A 22,476-nucleotide genomic window follows, 5' to 3' on the forward strand; every position below is an offset into this window, starting at 1 on the left:
GAGAGGACTCAGGATCGGTTCAGTCAGCCTCACTGCTCAGGCAGCCCTACCTGGGATCAGGGCTTCCAGAACACACTGGCCCTGTGACTATTTGTTTCATAATCAAGGAGGGGGTTCATAGACACCAAGTAATAGATGAAGTCTTAGCTCAGTCCTATTGGGACTGCATACTCAGAATTAATAGTGGAAGTAAATTACTTAGTAACACACACACTGTCCACACTGGTTTTCTGACTTTCTCTGAAATTTGCTTGGGGCCCTACTTTTTCATTTTTATCTTAATTTTAATTACTAGAAGACGATGTGTTTGCAGTAGAAACTTCAAGCACACAGTATATACAGAAGTAACAAATAATTGTCTTCCTGTGCCCCATTGCCTCATTGGCACACATTATTTGAACCTTTTCAACATGCACACACACACACACACACTCATGAGAGAAGATACACACACCCACACTTAACACACCATTTTTAACCAAGCTCGTGCATGTATTGTACTGCCTCCTTCAATTGCTTTTTCAGGGAGAGAGGAGAACACTGAAGAATCAAAGGATGATCTTCTACATATCGAAATGCAGGTGTTGCTGGCATTGCTGGCTTCCTCTAAGAGCCTAGAAGATGTTCTTAGGGGCAAATATTAGTATAACATCTCCCCACAATTGTTCCCATTTCCGCTAGTAACAATAACATGTAAGATATCCAGGAAGATCAAAATAATCATTGCTGATTTAAGGGCAAATAATTTTAGAGCCAGAGGAGATGAGGCAGTGGAGAAGAAAGGCCTTGCATTATGGCTACTGAAATCCGTCGTCGTCCAGAAAAAAAAAAAAACAAACAAACCTAGACGATTTGTTTTGTTTTGACTCATTGCTTGAGCCATAGTGACACTTGCTACACATTCAGCCGGGGACCTTGTCCAGGGCCCTAGTCCTCAAGGAGAAATCCAGAAGGCACGAAGCTCAAAGCCCTGGATCCGTGCCATGCCGTGCCATGAACCCCCTTTTCCGCCAGCCTTTCTCTGAGCAGAGCTGTGTCCGGCCAGCCCCCAGGGACTGAAACAGCATCTAACAAAAACAAATGCTTCCTCCTCTTCCTTTAAACACAGGGGAAAGACTGGCATCATCAAAAATGAAAATACTCTTCTGAAGGGGGAAAACTCCTTTTTATTTTATTTTTTTGTTCGTTTTCTTTCTTTTTTTATTGAAGCAGAGTTGATTTACCACATTATATTAGCTTCAGGTGTACAACATAGTGATTCAATATTTTTATAGATTAGACTCCACTTAAAGTTATTATAAAATATTGGCTATATTCTCTGTGCTGTAATCACATCCTTGTATCTTCTTTCTTTTCTTTTTTTTTTAACATCTTTATTGGAGTATAATTGCTTTACAATGGCGGGTTAGTTTCTGCTGTATAACAAAGTGAATCAGCTATACATATACATATATCCCCATATCCCCTCCCTCCTGCATCTCCCTCCCACCCTCCCTATCCCACCCCTCTAGGTGGTCACAAAGCACCGAGCTGATCTCCCTGTGCTATGCGGCTGCTTCCCACTAACTATCTATTTTACATTTGGTAGTGTATATATGTCCAAGACACTCTCTCACTTCATCCCAGCTTACCCTTCCCCCTCCCCGTGTCCTCAAGACCATTCTCTAGGTCTGCGTCTTTATTCCTGTCCTGCCCCTAGGTTCTTCAGAACCAATTTTTTTTTTTTTTTTTAGGTTCCATATATATGTGTTGGCACACGGTATTTGTTTTTCTCTTTCTGACTTACTTCACTCTGTATGACAGTCTCTAGGTCCATCCACCTCACTACAAATAACTCAATTTCTTTTCTTCTTATGGCTGAGTAATATTCCATTGTATATATGTGCCACATCTTCTTTATCCATTCATCTGTCGATGGACACTTAGGTTGCTTCCATGTCCTGGCTATTGTAAATAGTGCTGCAATGAACATTGTGGTACATGAGTCTTTCTGAATTACGGTTTTCGCAGGGTATACGCCCAGTAGTGGGATTGCTGGGCCATATGGTAGTTCTATTTTTAGTTTTTTAAGGAACCTCCATACTGTTCTCCATAGTGGCGAAAAATCCTTTTTAGAGGCCATTGAGTACAAATTGCCTGCCTAGTTGCTAGTGAAGTGTTTCAGTTAATACCTAAATTTTCTCCAGCTTAGCTGGAGCCTCTCTCTGAAGCAAGACTTCTCATTGTTGGGCTGTTTGTTCAAACACAAGGCAAGCCAGGAGCAATTTATTAGTAAAATTCCATCTAATATGGTGACTACGCATTCTTGCTGGTGGGAATGAATTGGATTTGTCGGGGCTGGTATTTTGCCAGCACAAATCCCTGGGATCCAGCTCCTCTTAGCATGGCTAACTTCACATTGACTCATAGGCTCTGGAGTCAGATCTTTTTCTAGGAAAACCTTCTTGGACTCTGTTCTCTGTGGATTAACCAAGAATAAACATCCCTGTATCCCCAGGATTTCTCTGATCTATCAGACGCTCTTTGTGACCCTGGGGATGGGAGGGCAGGTGATATTGGTATGGAGTATGGTATTTTTTTCTTGCTTGTTTTTATATACAGGGAGCTAATTTCTCTTGAAAGGCAAGATTCTGCTTCTGAAAGAGCTGTCTGCTGCATGTCCCCACAAAAACTATAATTATACTAAAACCTACTGCTGCCCACCTGCCCCCAGTTCTAAAAGGGCAGAGAGGGCTTCATCCTTCTCACAATGCTTTTCTTATCCCCGATGCGGAGCCCCTGCCTGGCACATGGTGAGTGAATGAACGAATGAATGAATGAACAAATGGTAGTTTCCTGGGCGTGATCATAGGCAGCGGAGGCAGATGGTGGAAGGAGGAATGCAACATGATTGGTTCTTCCAAATAAAACATTTTTCTCTATTTCTTTTTTTTTTATTGGAGTATAGTTGATTTACAGTGTTGCATTAGTTTCAGGTATACAGCGAAGTGATTCAGATATAGATATCTATCTATATATTTCTTTTTCAGATTCTTTTCCATTATAAGTTTTTACAAGATATCTAGTATAGTTCCCTGTGCTATACAGTAGGTCCTTGTTGTTTACCTATTTTATATATAGTAGTGTGTATCTGTTAATTCCATGCTCCTAAGTTATTGCTCCCCCAACCTTTCCCCTTTGGTAGCCATAAATTTGTTTCCTATGTCTGTGAGTCGTTTCTGTTTTGTAAATAAGTTCATTTGTATCATTTTTTAGACTCCACATATAAGTGACATCATACAATACCAGATAAAACATGTTTTACGTAATGTCTGTCCGCGCCAGGTTTGGGCTTCCTTGCTCCTAGTTGATCCTTTTTTTTGCCACAGCTTGTGGTGAGATTGGTCCTTGGAAACCATTTTTTCACCCCATTATTGTATATATGAGGAATCTGATGCCTAAAGAGGCAAAGTTACTTATTCAGGAGAACACGCTAGTCAGTTTTCATGATATTTTACGACATTATACATCTTTATAAATTGGTTTTCTGTGAAAACACAAAGTTGTGCCGTAGACTGGAGATTTTCTGTCTCTAATAACCAGAACATTTGAATTATCAGAAAACAATGCTCCCTCCCTAAGGTGGCTGGCAGAGGAATTATAGACTATGGATTCATCAAATCTGACACCAGTTGATTGAAAAACACACAATTATTTTATGCACTACTAAGAAGAAAACATACTGCAAACAAAGTTTTTTTACTACTTATAAGTTTCAGGTTATACTTATTGTAAGAGCTCTTTTAGATTTACTTATGCATCTAAAAAAATGTATTGATCTTTGTTTATACCTTAAAAGGAAAATATAACTAAAATAAATTGGTTATGGAATTTCAAAAATTTCTTCTTATTCAGGAAATGTGCTTTTATATTACATTTTTAAATATATATATATTTTTTTACATTACTTTTTAACTCGATCATTGATGGGCAGCTTTAGCTGTGACACTGTCATTTGTGCCATCAAAGGCATCCATGTTAAATTAACTATATTTCAATAAAATAAATTTTTAAAAATCAACTATACTTTAATAAAATAAATTTAAAAAAATTTTAAAGCATCGATGATACAGTTTTCTCTAAACCAAAGAAGTCCTCCACAATGGTCTCAGATGTTCTTTCCAACCATTGCTCACCTTTCCGTGAGTTTTGATGTGAGCGCTTTCTTGCTTGGCTGGTGTGATGGGAAGTCCTCTTGCACGGTCTCAGAAGGAGCCCTCCTCTCTGCGTGCACGTGTCCTCCTGCAGATCCCAGAAAACACTGGCTTGTTGCTTTGTAAGAACATGAGGAATTTCGGTCACTCCTTTAATGACAAATAATTGTTTTCCTAATACCAAATCTGTGCCCCCCTTTTCTGCTTGCCGGCCCTTCTTTGTACTCAGTAACTTTTTGCTTTAACGACAAATCATAGCATCATCTTCTTAGAGACTTTTTAAGCACCCATTAAATCATTAAACACATCTGGTTGCAACAATTCATATAACACAATGCAAGTGCCGGAGATATGAAGCGCTATGACCAAGAGTGTGTAAAAGCAACGACAGCTTAATTGGGACTGCAACTTGGTCCGGCGATGACTGAACAATCGCAGTGATTGTAAGATGCATCCTGATTTCTGCTGCATTAAAATGGGCGGTGGTAGGGAGGGGGTCTGGGCGGTGTGGAATGTGCACCTTAGAAATTATGAAACCCAGAAATCATTTCAGCCTGTGTCAGGGTTTTTCCCTGGGAAACTCACCGGGAAAACTCCATGGGAAACTCCAACCCATGAAGGTAGGATTTGACATTCCACTTACGATTAGCAAAGTGCTAAAACATCTGCCAAAGAGAAGGCAATCAAGGCAGTTTTTAAAAAGATGTTTGCAAGTCCATAACAGCATTTCTCAACATTGGCTGCATATTAGACTCAACGGAGGAATTTTAGAAGAAGAAGAAGAAAAAAAAAATAGTACTAGCCCCAAACAAATTGAATCTCACGCTAGCTTCAGCAGCACATATACTAAAACTGACACAGTACAAAGATTAGCACGGCCCCTGCCCAAGGATGATAGGCAAATTCATGAAGCATTCCATATTTTTAATAATTTTTTTAAAAAATCAGAATCTCTAGGGCTGGGCCCAGGCATCAGGTCATTTTGAAGAGATCTCTAGGGGGTCCTAGTGTGCCATCCATTTAGGGAACCACTGATAGGAAGATAAGAAATTTCCTGGATTTCCAAAAAGCCAAGTTCCTAGTATGTCTCAGGCACAATTAAGAGCGATCCACCTTCCTTGGAAACATCTGGATATAGCAGCAGGCAGGTCTAGGGTTTACTTCATCTGGGCCCTCATGGTGTGGGCACTTTTTTCCCCTCCTCTTTCTTTCCTCTTTTTTTCCCCCTCCCTCTTTTTAATGCCAGCTTGGCAATCTCGCAGCACAGATCTATTTTAGCACAATGACACACTGAGTTTTAAACCTTTCAAACTGTGTTATTCACAACCATGAATGTCCTATCATGAATAGAAAATAGACTTTCCGGGATTCTCTGAACTCAGACTCTGACCGCATGTCATTTCTGAGTCCTCCCTGGCCGCTCCCTCCTCTGGGCTGGTCACTTTCACCCCTGACTTCCGTCTGCCCCACCTCGATGTCCACCCCTTTCCTCCGCTGGCTCCGAGGAGGGACAGGACGTGAAGGGCAGCTCCTTGAGGCTCTGCAGGATTCCAGTGTCTCTTTCAGTTGAATCTCTTGATAGCTGCAGACAACATATGGTGTAGATCAAAAAGGAGCGCACCAGTGTTCAACGCCAGTGACAGCAGTGTACATTACCCCACATCATGTACATATTGGCATGTGTCTACCAAGGGTTTTTGATTTTCCATCACAGAAGGAAAGATGTGCTTTTTAGAAAGATCCCACAGCCTCCTCATCTTCCTACCCTTTCTACACACTACCATTTTATCTCTTGGTTTTTTTTTTTTTGGTAGGTTTATTTTTTAAGCTTACAAACCCTGCATAATGAGGAAAGTGAAAACACTCTGGTTGGGAGACTTTTGGCTAAAGAGGGGAGCTCTTGGGGGCATTGCTTAAACTTCATCCTCCGAATGCCATCAGTATATTTTCAAAGAAAATAGACCATAGTGTGCTTTGTTTTTTCAACTTCCATTGAGATTTTTATGGAAGAGGTGCTCTGGGAGTCTCTGCATATGTTATTTAGATTTTGACAGTATAATTTAAATAATATCTAGGGAATTCCTTGGCGGTCCAGTGGTTAGGACTCAGTGCTTTCACTGCCAGGGCCTGGGTTCGATCCCTGGTCGGGGAACTAAGATCCCACAAGCTGCGTGGCACTGCCAAAAAAATCTTTTTTAATTAAAAAAAAAAAATAATGATCTATTGAAGAGAATTAAATCATCATGGCACTTGAAGGTGATCCGTTCTGCATCTCTTCTTGAGGTCCTCTGTCAGTGGTGAGTTTCTTTTCTCTTAACAGATGCAGGACACATTTTTCTTTGCGTTAAGTTTTTCATAAGATGAATAAGCTAGACATGGCAAGGCGTATCACAGTCAGAAAAAAAGAAAACTCTATCACCTGAAATCTCTTCTCTCTACTCTTCTTCACACTTGGATGAATTTTCTAACAACCCATGGCTTTCAGGACAGACTAGAGTTCATGTGAGTGACACGTAGTGAGATATATTTTGCAGGGACTTCTTAACAATCTGTATAGTTATACATAATGTACTTTAAGTTTAAAAAAGTCACGTTAGAATATATATGTTGCTACCACTTCTTGTATGAGATTGAGAGCAACGTTTACCCTCTTTAGGCTGCAGTGTCCTCGTTTATAAGAAGAGATATTTATAGTATCTACTTCATGGGGTTTTGTGAAGATTACAATGAATATAAAATAGGGAGCTAATTGCTGGGCATTCAGTTCAGCTACACAATGAATGGTAGTTAGATGTTGTCATTATTACTTTTGTTATTATCAGCCAAGCTCTTTCTCTATCTCCATCCCTTTTTCTCCTCACATGCTGTAGGTAAAAAGAAAGTACAAAGAGTAGATTTTTCCAGAATGAAATCCTGCCATCTGCAGCAACATGGATAGACCTAGAGGGTATTATGCTTAGTGAAATAAGTCAGGCAGAGAAAGACAATTACCGTACGATATCACTTATATGTGGAATCTAAAAATAAAGCAAACAAATGTGTGTAGCAGAAGAGAAACAGACTTGCAGATATAGAGGACAAACCAGTGGTTTCCAGTGGGGAGAGGGAAGGGGGGAGGGGCAAGATAGGGGTAAGGGATTAAGAGGTACAAACTATTATGTATAAAATAGATAAGTAACAAGGATATAATGTACAACACAGGGAATTATAGCCGTCACAAACAGATTATAATGGAGCATAATCTGTACAAATACTGAATCACTAGGCTATATACCTGCAACTAATATAATATCGTAAATCAACTATATTTCAATTAAAGAAAGAAATTAATTTTAAAAAGGGTAGATTTTTCCATAACCTAAAATTTACCTACTCATACTTTGGATGGGATCCTCAACAGAGAGACAGGATTCACAGACCACAGTTAACCTCTCTTTGAATCTGAATCTTTTACTGCCTACAAATTGTCTGATCTGATACAGTGCACCAAAGGACTTGAAGGCTTTTGAGGTTTCCCTTCTGGCGAGCTCACCAGAGTTCTCACCCAAATCTTCATCTTCAGAATTCCCTAACAGTAATTCACTCTGTGTTCACATAGCAATTTGTAGTTTTCAAGCATTATTACTTTACATGTCAACTTTAGAACGTTTCAACAATATCTCACTAATATATTAATAAGTAAATTAATTAGCATATCCTTAATACTGTTTGTCACGGAAGAAAGTTAAGAAACCAAGAATTTAGGTGACCTGACCATGGACCCTCAGTTACTGTGAGATTTGTGGAACCAATTGTATCTCCCATGTTTTCTCCAACACATACTGTTATTCCCAGCGGTGAGTTCAAAATGACTTTATTAATATCAAGGAGGCAGACACACGGCTAAGAATCCCTAGATTATTTTTTTAATCTTGAAGTTATTGAGCGTTGCTATGGGGACACGGCCACCTTGCAATATCCTTTTGCTGCTGGGCATAGCCCATAACATAAAATCCACAAAGCATTCCGATGCCTGATTTGGACATTTAGTTGAAACCTCTTCCCACTCACACCTGTAGATATTCACCTGATGATGAATATCAAAATGGACTTGCTTTTTTGTTTTGCCTCTTCTTTTCCTACTTGACGTTTCTTGAAACTGACAAAAACCCAGGGGTAACAAAAGGCAAGAGGAGAAAGTATGGAATGTGTGGATAGGAGCAGAGTGAAAAAGAGACGCGGTTAATTCACTCAAAGGGTAATGACTCCCTCCCAACTGAGGTCTTCGATTTGATGTCGAGCCAGCTCTAGGGTTTCCTGAACAGTTGATGGTGTGCCAGCCTTCAGGGTGGAACACCCCTTCTCTGGAGAAAATCGTCGCGGTTGGCAGTGGCCTGATGGGTCCACCCATGATGACATCTGTGCTCCTATTTATAACTCAAGGGTATACCCTCTTTTTCCATCTGAGCTGTTAGCTTTTTAAAATACTTAAAAACCAATCAGCAACTAAATTGCATCTGAAGAGCTATTTCAATTATAGGATGGAGGCAGTTCCTCGGCAACTGAAGTATTTAAGAGCTGCAAAAATTAATGTGCATTTTAATGCTGATTTGCAGAGTATAATACACTTTGTAATTCATTTAAATGTATTCTGTGTGTTTTCTTCTAGCTGAAGGCACAGCGGCAGTCCTTTGAATCATCATAAAACTACACTTTTAAAGTTTTTTTTTTAATAGAAAACTATTTAAAACCTAAGAAAATAAACTGAGTGAAGACATAATTGGTTGGAATCGGAATGTAGATTGGGTTCTTTTCCTTGAATAACAACATCACTTAAAAGCACTCCTGTGGGATGATTCTTACTCCTGAGAGAGACAACCTGGAGTTTGGATCATACCAAATAAAAATCTCATCTAAAATTGCTTTTTTCTTGTTGCCAGACTAGATAGAAGCTATACTATTGGTCAGAAGCTACTGACTTGGCAGATAAGTCCAGGAGCATCAGTGCCTCCATGGATGATGAGCTTTAAAACTGAGTTCATCAAACATAAACGTTTTGCCCCAGAGGCCTGCAAGCTGTACCTAGGTCGACAGCCCGAAGGACGCGAGGTCAGCAGAGCAAACAGCTGCTTTTGTTCCGCAGTTGCCACGACAGAGATTAAATGGATACGTGAGGGAGAGTGCGTGGCTACAGGCTGGAGAAAGAGGTCTGAGGTGGACGCACCCAGCCTGGGTCCCCTCTCTGTGGTCTTGAACGAGAGACTTGGGGAAGGACAGATTTCAGCCACAGAATATCCATGTGCCCTCACCTCGTCCAGGGCCTTCATTCCTTCGCACTGCAGATGAGGGACCAACATCCTGACACGGAACTACTGCAGATTCACAGAAAGAGGCAGGTCCCTAAGCAGCCCCCAGCAGCGTGGAGGAAGTGACACTCCCCTGCTCTGTTCCGTAGTCACCTGAAAACAAATGAGCATACTGCTTCTGTATGCTATCCAGTGTGGCATGGGGTTATTGCCAACTTTTGATCAGTCCCAGATTCGGTGTCACGTGTGTTGGATTTGCTGGGGTTGCATTTGAACCGATGAGTTGCACAGAACGATGACGTGCTGTGCCCTCCCCTGACTTCTGTCTCCTGAAGTTTATTCTTCCCATTCCCTGAAGTCAATGTGCTTATAAACAGAGCCAATCAATGCACCTGAGACAGAGCTCTTCCAGAGCCCGCCTAAGGGGCCGCCCTCTTCTGGGACATCCCTGCTGCTGGGGAGAGGCGGGTCCCAGGCGGAGAAGTGAAAAGGCCATTTATTTATTGAATGTTAACTGAGCACTGAGTCTGACTGCATTTGGCACGGGGTTAGAGGGAAGTGTAGGATGGGTGAGCTACAGCCTCATTCTTCAAAGAGAACCAAGTCCAAGGATTGGAAATCGGGGGAGGGACTCCATGTTGCTTATGGAAAAATAAGATTTCCTGGGGCTTCGAGGAGTGGTTATGGGATGTAGCTGAACTCAGACATCACAATTAAAAACGCAGTTTGGAATAGGCTATGAACATCCACCTGGGGTGGCCTCTCCCGACTCTCCAAACTGAGGAAGCAGAAAGCTCAAGGATGTGAAGGATCTCAGGCTGGCTCGTACGCTGGTCTGAGCATCTGGGTTACCTTTAGTCACTTCTGCTGGGTAACTGGAGCCTGTATGTTTTTCACGGAGCCATTACACTGGAGCCCTCTCTGCCCTGCGCCCCAAAGGGTCCCCTTCCCCCCAGCAAACATGACATTGTCACAGCGCGCCCTGCCCGTGGGACCTCTGTTTTCAGGCCTTCTATAAGGAAACCATTGAGCCTGCCTCCGAGCTGTACACAGTGGTGGCTTTCATTTAAATACCCACTGCTCTTCCTGCCAGCACCGGGGAACAGAGAGCGCTATTTATACACATCCTGGTGTCAATTTCCACAGCAAGGAGGTGAGGCTGGTTTCTGATGTACGCCTTTCCAGCCAGCTGTCCCCCCGTCATTTTGCACATGCTGGCATGACATTTCCCTCCAGCCAGTTGAATCCTGAAAAGTTTTGTTTCTTTCACACGTGAATAAAAAAGAAGTCTTCGACGTGCAGCATCCCTCGCTCCTCGTAAAACTGTAACTTCACAGGCTCTATCTAATTTGTACTCATATAGTTAATTATGAGTTAATGTTAATGGTTTAGGTCAAGGGGATGGTACCAAGTACCCAGCAATAGGAAAGGGAAGTTATTGTCAAATAAAAACCTGGATAACGGCGTGGACCAATGACGGATATGTGGACAAGGGGGAGACATAATCTGTGTCCTCGAGAAACTTGAACTGTTGTAAATCATAGCAAATCTCTAAGGTTCTCTGGAGATTCAATACAGCCAGAGCTACGGCTCTGGAGCAGGAGTAACCGCCCGCAGCGGAATCCTGTCAGTCTGCACAAGCCCTGGGTCTTTCTGTTTAGATTGTTCTGTTAGTGAATTTTGCTCTGTGGGGACCTTTGAGGAATTTAAATCACATATCATGAAATGGGTGAGAATATATGAAATATATTGCTATAGAAATGAAAGCTATTCTAATTGTGACAGTCTTTAAGTTATTGGAAAAGCACCTGCCATACACACAACGAAAGTAATATTTTAATTTTAGACCCCACAGCAGAAGAAGAGGCTGAGGACAGAACAGAATTCTACCCACGTCCTCGCTTTGTAAGCATGTTCAACAAATACTCACTGAATAAATAAGCAAATGAATGAACGGATGAGCCTTGAGCATAGGGATTGAAACAGTATTTAGAACTTTTCTGAGAATGGAAGAATTTAAGTAGGATTCCATAGCACCCAAAATGGCAGGGGCAAAATTTCTTGATTACTATGCTATGAAGACCCAGATGGCTCTCAAATTTTCTACGTTAGTCTGAACAGATTTAGAAGCAAGTTATGACAATATTTGCCACAAAACTGGAAAGCCCAGAGAATTGACCAAAATGATCATGAAGTTCTGTTGATAGTGTCTCCAAAAATACTGTAAAATTGTCATCTCTTTTTTATTACAAAAGATTTCAAGGACACAGAAAAACCTAGTGAATGAGCTCTGTTAAATGGAACATTTAAGTAAAGCATTTAGAATAAGAGGTCAAGCTCCTGCTTTTCCTTCCCTAGTCCTTGTACCCACCCCCCTTTTTGAGAAATAATCACTTTCACAAAATTGATGTTAAGCATCCTAGGAATTTTTTAAAAATTAAATTTACTTGCAGATGTATGTATCCATAAATTATGCATTGTTTTGCATCTTTCTTTAGCTTTTAAAATAAATACTACTGTACCATACATATTTTTCCCTAACTTGCTTTTCATACTTGTGTTTGGGGGGATTTATCCATGTTGATTTATGTAGCTCAAAGAAATTTATTTTAACTGATGTGTAGTATTTATTGTAGCTTATAAATATGCCATAACTTATATCTCCATTTTCCTGGCACCATATATTTTAGTTACTTTTTTTCTTTTTTTTTGCTATTGCAAACAGGCCTTCCTGACCATTCCTGTTTATGTTTCCTTGAGCATACAACCAAGGGTAGCCCCGGGGCAGTAGTTTTCAACCCTGCCTTCATATAAGAAAGCTTTAAGGAAAATATCCAAACTGAGCCTGACATCAAAGATTCTGATTTAATTTGTCTAGGGTTTAAATTCCAGTGATAGAAGACAGAAAATGAACAAAGGTATAGATTAAGAAATATCTGGTGGTGATATGAGATACAAGGAAAATAAAACAAGGGAATCCTATAGAGCCTTTATCCAGGGAAGAGCATCCCTTGGAGGTGACATTGAAGCTCAGATGAGTGACCCAGGGGTCACTGTGAGAAGACCTCAGAGAAAGAAGTTTCCTGCGAGAGGACATGGCTGGAGGAGGCTTGTCATTTTGAGAAACAGGAAGTCAGTATGTCTGCTAGCCTGCTCCTGACAGCGTAGGGCCAAGGCAGGAATACCAGTACAGGCCCATGTGCCATACACTTAAATATTTAAAGGTCATAAGTTAAGCAAACTATTGAGGAATATATGTTCTATATTGCTACTTTAACAAATACACCTTCATAATGACAAAATTTAAAATATGGGTAAAGCTAAGGTCTCTATCTGATGGAAAGTCATCAAAATACCAATGAAAACTAAATTTGATTGTTATTGCACACATGTGGGTGTACTGGGGATAGGCCAAGGATGCTTGAATGAGTGATAAAATAAAGATATAAATAACTTATAAATTATTTTATATTTTTCCATTAAGCTCATTTTGTTGGCTTTATTTCAGTGAAATCATTATTTATGTTGTTATAATCAAAAGTCACATAATTTGTTATTGACAGTAATGATCTAAAGGATTAAAGGTAAAACATATTTTTACTTAAGAGATACACAATTTAAATTTATTTTCATTAAAGCATAAATGAAATGTAAAACATTTTTTTAATTTTAGAAATTTTTTTAAATTATATATTTTCCGAAAGGTTATTTTTCTTTTAATTATAAGTGATAATTAACCAATATCAAAATATTTATTCAAAATTATTTGTTAAGAGACTTCCCTAGTGGTCCAGTGGTTAGGACTCCACCCTCCCAATGCAGGGGGCTCCGGTTCAATCCTTGGTTGGGGAACTAAGATTCAGCATGCTGCACCATGTGACCAAAGAAAGAAAGAAAGAAAATTATCAATATTTGTTAAGATGAAATTTTAAAATTTAAATTTTAGGAAATTTAAATACATCTTATTAAATACAGCACTGACCCTTGTGCAGGTGAAAATCTGACTGTAAGTTTACAGTCAGCCCTCCATATCAGCAGTTCTGTATCCATGGATTCAACAACCTCAGATGTCATAGTACTGCAGTATGTATTTATTGAGAAAAAATCCGCACAGTTCAAACCCATGTTGTTCAAGGGTCAACTGTATTTGTATAAAAATAAAAGTATTGCAGTTCAAGAATTGGATGTACATGTAGTTCAAATGTATGAATTGGTATCACTTCATGTTACATCCAGTCCCACATTGTTTTAAAATACAGGATTTATTATTGCTCAGGTATAGTGAGGCCAACAGATCAGGAGATGACTACCATTAGGAGACAGTTTGTTATACTCACAGATCCCGGGAGAATGGGGCATGTCACACCAGGCAGGGCCACACAGGGAGACACCAGGGTCCATCGGGACATGAAGGAGTGAGGGGAAAATGTGAGTAACAGCCTTTATTGTGGTTTCCCTGGGGCAGGGTAAGTTTTACCTGAATAAAATATGACTTTTTAAAAAATGAATGAAATGAAAAAATAAAATTTCAACTTGCTTATTTATAATGTGAGTAAAATAAGTAATTCTGCAAGTGAGACACTTTTATATATTAAGTGGAAACAAAAATTGCCCAGGCATCAAAACTTTCTCAGATAGTGGGTCTTGAACAGCATCTCTAGAGAGCAGCAGTGCAGGACAGAGACGAGTATTTACAAACCTAAGTCTAACCAGAAACACTTGTGCCCAGAATGCTGACCATAAGGCTGAGAACTTGCAGGAGGAGTTGCTTGAAAATAGATTGTTAATGATGTTTTCTATTATGGATGAGAATGCAGATAACATCTCCCAATAAATCTGCATTTCTTCATGCTTCCAGTCAGAATTTTTTTTTTAATGCATTTTTTTAAAATTTATTTATTTATTTATTTTGGCTGTGTTGGGTCTTCGTTTCTGTGCAAGGGCTTTCTCTAGTTGCGGCGAGCGGGGGCCACTCTTCATCGCGGTGCGCGGGCCTCTCCCTATCGCGGCCTCTCTTGTTGTGGAGCACAGGCTCCAGACATGCAGGCTCAGTAGTTGTGGCTCACGGGCCCAGTTGCTCCGCTGCATGTGGGATCTTCCCAGACCAGGGCTCGAACCCGTGTCGCCTGCATTGGCCGGCGGATTCTCAACCACTGCGCCACCAGGGAAGCCCCAGTCAGAATTTTGATATGACCAAAGTTTGATAGAAAGTGTTGGACGTGATGCCTATGACAGGTACACATATCAGGGCATGACCTACTATCTTGTATTGGGAAAAGTCCTGAACATTTTAAGGTGAACTCATCCAAATTAGTAAACTGGATTACGATATGGCTCCTGGAACGGTCATGGTTAATATTTTAGTACTTGCTGTAGTACTAAAATCCAAGATGGTAGCAGTTTGCAAAGGCTTTGTCGTTAGCTATTTGTTAACTCATTCACCCAGGAATAATCTTGTACTAAAACTTTCATATACATAACACCATGAATACTGCCTGCCCCTAGCCTAAAACTACAGACCATTCATGTTTACTAGACTCAGAGCTGGCAGGATGCCAGGGATTTGATTTTGCCATGGTGACAGAGATTTTTATTAGCTTTTGGGGAAAAATAGGCATGTCAGTATAATTCAAAGAAAAACCTCACCACCTTTCACTAGCGTATACCCCAGTTTCCCTCCCTGAAATCCGTTTCCTGAAATGAAAGTGAAACATTTCCAAAATTATAGACTTGAGGACTGAACAGCAAAAAAAATTCTCAGATTTTAAACTTTAGAACATGAACTAACGTTGTTCAATTCACACTCAGATGTAAAATTCATAATTTGAATAAAAGCTACAAATGGAAATCACTATCCTATGCTCCAAAGAAAAGTAAATACAATGATGTTAGAAAAGCAGAATATTGCAAATATTTCGAGTCATTGTTTTTTAAAAAAATCACTGTGCAAGAATCTTTCTGCATTTAGAATCCCTACATTTGTGAACAGCTGTTTTTTGTTATAAAACTGAATAAAACTAAATGTCACAGCCCGTTAAAGAACTTAACATTGAACACGGAACACAAGACTTGACATTGTCATCTTAATACCAAAAAAAAAAAGAAAGAAAGAAAAAAACCCAACAAGAGCCGTGGTCAGGTTTCTATGTCCTAATCCAAAGTATAATGAGTTAACAAAATAAAAATACATAAAATACAAACTGAAATGTGTAATGAATTACATATTCAAATATATGCATGTGTTAATTTTCAATTTCAAATTGATACTATTCTATATTACACATATTTCTGTTGTGACCTTACAACAACACATCTGGAAAAACAGAGAAGAATCGAATATATTTCTGGCCACCGATTTTTCTTATTATCAATCCATTTCATTGATTTATTTCTACCTTCCTGGCCCTGTAGACACCTGAGTGCATGATCCCTGCTCTAGACCCTGAGTTCATCGTGGACAGACCCTGGCAGCATATTATTCAACCAGCTCCCCTCTTTGTCCATCTATGATCCATCTGTGATTTAACAAATATTTCTTGGTCACCTGCTAGCTACCTAGCACTGTAGGTCGTGCTGCAGTAACAAAAATGGATAAGACAATTCCTATCTCCTGGACCTCAGATTCCTATATTCAGTAAATGTTTGAATTGAATTGATTGGCTCTCTTAGTCCTACCATGGCCCAAAGAGTTCTGAGTTACACAGTCTGTAGAACCCCAAGACTGTTAGTCTCAAACATGGCAGGTAATATAACAGCTTATAAAATTCATCCCCCAAGAGGGAAATTATTCCTGTCTGTGGGATTTGATTTGTGAAAGCATCTGGCACAATGGGAAGCATTGAGTTTTGCATTCAGGGTGACAAAATGTAAGTCCCTGAAGCTAATTAGTAAATTAGCATATACGCTCATTCACCTGAGCTCCTCCAGTCCAAACCCTTTCCAATTTTGCTGCAGGAAAGTAAGCTTTTCCCAAGAGACACAATTGAAAATAGGTCTGAACAAACATGGCTTCGTCTTTGCTGGCATCTGAATCTGTTTCTGTCTTTCTTATCACGTTTAAAATCCAAAGGATTGTGCTTCTAATCCCGGTGCCTTCAGTGACCACAGTTACAGCAGTGATGGTGGTACCGTTTCCCCACACATAAACTTCCCTTTAGCTTAATTGTCTTTTAAGACACAGCTGGCCTGATGTCACAGGAACTAGAATGGCAGCTCGTTGCTGAGCTGGGGAGTTGCATTAGATTTAAAGGCAGGGATGAGAATGAGAGATGACATAGAAGTCTTTGAGGCTGAAATGGCAAATATACAAATAAACGTACACATTCTTCCAGTCTTAACTATTTTACAGTCTTCTTAAATATTTACATGTTTAAGATTTTACGGTCTTCTTAAATATTTTAAGAGATATTTGATTTCTCATCTTTAATTAGCCCAGAAGGATAGAGATGGTCTTTGGTCTCCCATAATTTTCAGTTATTTGCTAAAATTCTTCTTTCACTCTGTTCATTCAATCTGGTTGCATTCTAATATAATTCAATGTTATTTCAACGGCATTTTATCAAGTACCCATTCCATGCCAGGTCCTGTTGACAGGCAGCGTAGGAGACAGGAGAGCACCTAGAAAGGATTCCCATCAAAGACAGAATGAAGAATGAATAGAATTTTTTAAGTGAAAAAGGTGAGACATGAAACACAGGCAATTCGATCAGCATGTTCAAAAGTGCAAAACAATGAAATATCACGGCAGGCGAAAAGGAAATATAAATTGTTTGAATGGCCGGGACAGCAGAAAAAGAGGAGGCTGGGGGTTGGGTGGGAGCTGGGACTTCCACAGGTCTGAGATCCAATCACTGTTCCAGGGAGGGCTTGATTCACAGCCACGAAGGGGGATTTTTTTTATATATATAAAAAGGCAACAAAACTTATTTTTTTTCTGGGCAGGACACCTGGTGATTCAGATTCAGAAGGCGTGGGATTGGAGCCCAGAAGTATTTATTTTTTGAAATACTTTCCAAGTTCCAATTCAAGATGGCGGCTGAGCACAAGGTTTTTCCTTCCTCCTCCTGTTCCTCCCCAAACCCCACTGAAATTATCGCAAGAAAGACCAAGATGCATTACCCACAGCAGTGAGGAGAACAGAAAAATTGCAAAGGGGCCAGCGCTAGTAATCTCTTGCTTAAAGTTAGAAAGAGGATAGAAGCACATTGAAAGCGAAAACCCAGCGTTGGGAGCTATGGCCGCCCACCTTGGGAGAAGGATGCTATAAAAGCCACGGTTTCTGGCAGAGTTACAGAGAAGCTTCCAAATTGGTGTAAGTCAGAGTGGGTAAGGAATAATGTCACAAAAATAAAATCAAATGATAAGAGGAGTGTCTAGGGAACAGCTGAACCCTCCTCTTCCAACTCAGGAGATTAACTGGCAGCCTGGCTCTTAACGACGTGGAATAGGTGCTCTTTGAAAGAAAGGTATTTGAGAAATCCAAGAGATACTATTTCTAGCCCGATTAATTTCTCCCCAGCTGAAAGAACCAGAGCAGCACGGAAGAGACGCCTCCCCACATTTTCCTCGGGAGCTTGGAAGTGAGAATACACCCACCCCTTCCAAGTACCCGCATCCCACAGATCTCATGAGGGATGGAGAAGAAAGTAGGGAAGGAAATGGGAAAGGAACCCGTGCTCATAGCTGTTGCGTTGCACCCATGGGGCACTCATTATCCAAGCTCTTCATGGTCATTTCTGTTCGTGTATTAGGGGGGCATAAGAACTTTAACACAGAGCCCCAAACATCCCAGCCTCTCTGAGGGTGTCCCTTCTTCTCTGCTACTGCAAACAGTGGCAGTGGGAATCAAATTTTCCCTTTAAATTAGCTCTCTCTGAAAAGGAGGCATTCTCTGATAGGTAGAGTGATCCAAAAAAGACCAAAATTCCCATGTGCAATTTCTTTTTACTATCCTTGTTTGTTCACTGGAGAAGGGAAGAAACCAACATTTGCTAGAAGAACCCAGCACTCGATCTGGTCCCAAAGGGTAGAGGTGGCCAGGAGTCCAGGTTTCAATGTTCTAAGAGGATCTGGTCCATCGTATGAAGCTCAGCATCCAGAGAATCCAGGCCCAGGCAGGTTTTGGAAACTGGTGTGAAACTCTTCCCAGTCACTGGCTAGAGAGCGACTAAACGTCCTTCCTCGGGAGAGCCGCTGACAAGTATGTGGGTGGGGTGTCGGAGCTCCACCCAAATGGGCTGAAATCACCTGTCCCAACAGGAGGACCACAGGGAAAGGAGTAGACGAGGCAGAAGCCCTGTCACCTGAACTGGACAACATAACATGCATGACGCTGATGCAACAGAAAAGCCACAGATCTAATGCACAGTCTGCTTGCGATTTCCACCACCCGTCCCGTGTGGGTTCCAATCTGGGCAACGGGTCCCACTTTGGACACAACGGGTTAGAAAAGTCTCACTGAACCTGTGGCTTGAAAGTCCTCTGTGATGTCAGATGAGAGAGAGCCCTCGTTCTCTTGTATTGAGAAATTAAGTAGCTTTAGGGCTGGGGGAAGGGGAGTCCCTAATTTTTTCTTGAAAATAAAAACATGTTGAATGCAATTGTGTTTAATGCCCTTGGCTCTACAGTGAGGGCTTGTGGCCTGTTTTCAGACCACATCCTTCTGTTCTTTCTTCCCCAAGCTCACATTCCGCCAGCCTTTGCCCGAGTCACGTGGATGTTCATGCGTTTGGTGGGAAAGAAGAGAGCTTGGGGGGGGGGGGGTTGGGTCTGGACTGGGAGAGAGCTGAATCCCCCTTTGCGTGTGTCTCTAATGAGTTTATTTCTGATCAGTTCTGACCTCTCCTCCAGCTTTTTCAGAATCATCTCTTGCTCACAAACTTGGCTTTGTTGATCAATGAATGAGCCACTTTTTAGCCTACAGTCTGTGTAGGAAACCAAAACAGTTCAGGGCCCAAGGCAAACGGGTCCACTACATTTGTACAGCTTCCAACCACCCCCATCTCCACAGTGGAGATCACCAGCTCCTGTCTTGGGCCATCCAATAAACAGAACTGGTAGTGCTCAGGACTTCTTTCTCCATTTTGATCTCTCAAGGCATTCCGCGTGGATGATTTTTTGTTTTCACATTTAAAATTCATTTTCTCTCTCTGGGGAGACTCCCCAAGACCATGGCTCAGAGTCTGCCTTCATACACCCTTTGCTGTCAAACCACCAGGCACACAGGCATTACTTTTAATGTCTGTTTGTAAAAGTCTGCCCTGAAATTTCAAAAATTTCAAAATACAATGGAATCTCTCACATGGGGAGATCGCACTTGTAAAGTGGTCCTTTTGTGAACACCAGGGAAATAATCTTCACCTCCATTCTGAGGCTGCAGCCAGCTGCTACCTTGTTTACAGTATGTGGGTTCTTAACAAGCTCTTAATTTGAACAGGCTGTTTATGTTCTGTTTACGAGGGGAACCTAGGTGTGATGCCCACTGACCACAGGAGAGCTGGACTCAGTGAGGCCCTTTCTTTGCACTAAATGTGCTTGATGGGAATCGCTCTCAGTCTCCTTAGAGCAATGATGCGAGTGATAAGAGCTCGTGTTGGTGTGAAATAAATTGGACCCTGATCATCTCCATCACCTCAAGCAGAGACAGATCAGCCAGTTCTATAGATAGAAGCCCACCTCCTCTAAGCTTGGGGTGGGGGCCTGGGTGTCAGAGTGCCGCCCACTCCCACCAGCGGCTGAGGTTGCTCGCAGCTCTCCACCGTAATCTCCCCCTGGGTCGAGGCTGCAAGCCCCGGGCCCGAATCGGTGGGGTCAGGAGCTTCTGGATAATTTCAGAACCTCATGTAGGATTGCTACCGACATTCTCGCCCTCTCACCTGTTCACTCTTGAGACTTGCAGGGGGAGGAAATGTCACAAAACATATCCCTTCACCCGCCCATAGGTGCTTCTGTCAGAAATTACCCTTCGTAACAGGAGAGAGAGATGGTAAAGCTGAACAAATAATACAGTGATGGAGGCAGGCTGAACAATATCAACCCAGAGAGGAAGAAAAGCCAGAAACCAAGGGTCAACTGGGAGGTTGGAAGCTAAAAGACCATATCAATGAAGGCATGGATGCTGAAGTGTGGGAGTCTATAAGTCGAAGTTACAAAAGAGGAGGGATGGTTTTTAAATTATCTGCACGTTGTCATTTACGGACAGTTCTGGGTGTACTCTGATGCTTTTGCAAATATGTTCCTATAAAAGGGTTTCATCTTCAAGAAATTCATGGAAAAGACTCTGACAAGTACAGGTTTCTGGTAACTGACTGTACTGCTGAACTGAATGAATAAGCATTTTCAGAACTCTAATGAAAAACTGATGAACTCATAAAAGTGCTAAAAAAAAGATCAAGATGAAAAAAAAAATTAATTACCTGGGACTGAGTGAACTGATGAGGATGAGTATAATTTTTGTGACTTTCTGTCTGAATTAAAAAAAAAAAATCCCACAAGGTCTCAGAGGCAAAGAATATACAAATCAATTTTCACTGCAAAGTAAAGGAGCTGTTACAGTGGAGGATTACTGGACTGAATGTCAATATTATGACATAGTATGAGTGTGTTTCATGTTTGGTAATTGCAATCATTGTTGCTTTTGTTGTGGTCATCCATGTACAATGCTTGGTGTCAGTCTATTTATCTCTTGTAAAAATAAAATACAGTGTGTGTGTGTGAAAAAAAAAAAAAAAAAGAAACGGGAGAGCAACTTACGGGTGGTACAGTGTGGAGAGGAAACACCCCTGTCCAGAGGGTTCTTAATGAAAGAATGTGAAAGTCAAGAATCTTTCTCTTGTTTATCTTAATGAAGGAGATGATTTCTAGTTGCATACAAATGAGTACAAATAACTTGGTATCTTGAATTTCTATTAGGGGATTTTAGCTTTCTCACTGTTGAACAACGTTGAACAAATATTTATTTGGTGCCTACTGAGTGCAACGCCTAGTTACAGTGTTAAAATTCATAGCAGTGATCCCTGCCTTCTTGAGAATTATAGCACCTGTGGTAGCCAAAAAAAAAAAAAAAAAATTATCTGCACGTTGTTTGACGCCCAGCCCCCATCCCCCAGTGGGTGAGGTCTAATTTCCCTCTTCTTGAAGACGGACCAGCCTCTGTGAAGTGCTTGTGATGATAAAATGCAGCAGAAGTGACACTCTGCCTTCCGGGGCTGGGTTTCTGCTTGATCTCTCTCTAGGGACACTAGCTCTGGAGCTCTGAGCCATCATATAAGAAATTGGCCACCACGAAGCCACCGTGCTGGAGACCACGTGGAGGTAGCTATGTTTGGGGAACCCCCAGTGTTCCAGCCCCCAGTTTCTTGAGTCTTCCCAGCCCAGCTGCCAGGCAGGTGAACAAGCCTTCAGATTCTAGCCCCCAGCTTCAAAAGGCTGAGGCTAAAGGGGAGTGAAGCAGAAACAGACTCTCTCCCTCCCCAGCCCTGCCCAGAGGGCAGTTTCTGAGCATAAATTTTGTTTTAAGCCACTGAGGATTGGAGTTGATACTTCCCTAGTCACAGAACTGGGCTGGAGGGGATGATGATTAAATAAGCAAAGATGAATGAAGATGTGGGAAGATTCGGGATGATTTGGTCCCTTGCGGAGGTTCTGACACACTCTCATGACTGACAGCAGAGGACTATTAAAAATATTATTGCATTGCTTGGCTTTTTTTTAAGTCATTTAAATATTATATGCAACTCCAGAGAATAACATTCCAAAAAACACCCAGAGTTCCCAGCCCCTGGCACTGATAGTTATTTTCATTTTAGGTGATGTTCCTTGTCATTTTCCTGAATTTCTGTTCTATTTCTGCCCTGACTCTACTACTTACCCATTGATCCCTTGGTCATTGGCTGTCTACCTGGTCTTTAGGTTCTGTTGCCTTTGGGATTCCCAAACCCTGCATTCAGATCATGAACCAGCCCCAGATTATGCACAGAGATTAGGGCCCCAGAACTTTG

At 41.1% G+C, this 22,476-nt stretch overlaps 1 non-coding gene across 1 annotated transcript; it reads left to right on the forward strand.

Annotated features, from left to right (window-relative positions):
• Positions 1-5,015: 5,015 nt before the first annotated feature.
• On the forward strand, positions 5,016-5,119 carry LOC137778752 (U6 spliceosomal RNA). The gene has a single exon (XR_011076993.1). It is a non-coding gene; the product is annotated as a U6 spliceosomal RNA (small nuclear RNA).
• The last annotated feature ends 17,357 nt before the right edge of the window (positions 5,120-22,476 follow it).

This window comes from Eschrichtius robustus, chromosome 1 (assembly GCF_028021215.1).
Source record: "Eschrichtius robustus isolate mEscRob2 chromosome 1, mEscRob2.pri, whole genome shotgun sequence".
In the NCBI taxonomy this organism is placed as follows: Eukaryota; Metazoa; Chordata; class Mammalia; order Artiodactyla; family Eschrichtiidae; genus Eschrichtius; species Eschrichtius robustus.